The sequence below is a fragment of the Sinocyclocheilus grahami genome, unplaced genomic scaffold (assembly GCF_001515645.1).
Source record: "Sinocyclocheilus grahami isolate Dianchi unplaced genomic scaffold, SAMN03320097.WGS_v1.1 scaffold741.1, whole genome shotgun sequence".
In the NCBI taxonomy this organism is placed as follows: domain Eukaryota; kingdom Metazoa; phylum Chordata; class Actinopteri; order Cypriniformes; family Cyprinidae; genus Sinocyclocheilus; species Sinocyclocheilus grahami.
Genome location: NW_015505920.1, coordinates 326427 through 327603, shown reverse-complemented (window position 1 = coordinate 327603; position 1177 = coordinate 326427). Strand labels below are relative to the sequence as shown.

General features: G+C 39.2%; 1 protein-coding gene across 2 annotated transcripts in view; it reads right to left on the bottom strand.

Moving 5' to 3' along the window:
* The window catches only part of LOC107560759 (signal transducer and activator of transcription 5B-like), a 118671-nt gene that overhangs the window by 37708 nt on the left and 79786 nt on the right, over positions 1–1177 (bottom strand). The window lies entirely within an intron of this gene.

Sequence of the window (1177 nt, the reverse complement as noted above, 5' to 3'; positions counted from 1 at the left end):
CCTCGTTCCCTGAAGGAGGGAACGGAGACGTCATGTCCCGTCGCCACAGCTCCTGTACCACCGCTGAGCGGCCGGATCACCGGCTCGGCTCCTCAGCGAAAACCTGAATATGCGCTGCATCTGCTGCCTACTTATACTCACGCTGTGATCAGCAGCAGCTGGATGCAATAATCGCATGCCAATGTGTATTGGCTCGTTTAGTTGAAGTAGATTGGTCCCTCTAAGCGAGATCCCAATTTCGTTGGTCATCCGACGTGACGTCTCCGTTCCCTCCTTCAGGGAACGAGGGTTACCATACGTAACTGAGACGTTCTTTTTTTTTTTAAACGCATTTGTAGGATTTGGTACATTCTGGAGTTTCTGTGAACTATGACTATGACTATGTCTCTTCTAAATCAAAAATACGACCAGCTTCAGTCCGTTTTGGCTGTGTATTGTCTCTGCACTGCGCAAGATGTGAGTAAGGTTCAAAGTTAACACTTGCCAAGCACCAAAAGTAAATGAAGTTGCTGGCCAGTTGGCCGATAACTTTATTTGAAATGGTGTGGTTTAAATCAGATTGTAAGAATGAGAGTCAACCCTCGCTTATGTAAGAGACGAGCATGATTCAAATGAAACTGTCTGCTGAAGAAAACACATGTGCCTTTTAATAACTTCCTCCTCTAGGATGCCTAAAGTCATTTTTTTTTCTCCAGAGCTCCATGTGGTGACGCGTATGTGGAATATTCCTCACATTAAACTTCCAAAATGAACAGGAGTAAAAGCACAGTACGTCTTCCTTTTTTTTTTTTTTGGCAAGTAATTTGCAAGTGACTCTCTGACCTGCACCATTTATCACTAATATACAAGAATAAACAACTATATATATATATATATATATATGTATGTATGGACTCATGGTATATATATTGTCATGTGTATAGTCTGTTTTGGTTCTGTTCTCATTTGCCTGTGTTCCTGCTTAGTCTCCTTGGTTGATAATTAGTTCTCCACACCTGTTTTGTTTCTATTTTTATTATCCAATTTATATATAAGCCCTGAGTTCTCCTTAGTTCTTTGTCAATGTTTTATTTGGTTGTGTTTCTGTGACTTCTGATAGCACACCAAGTGGCAGATGACATATATATATATATATATATATATATATATATATATATATATATATATATATATATTA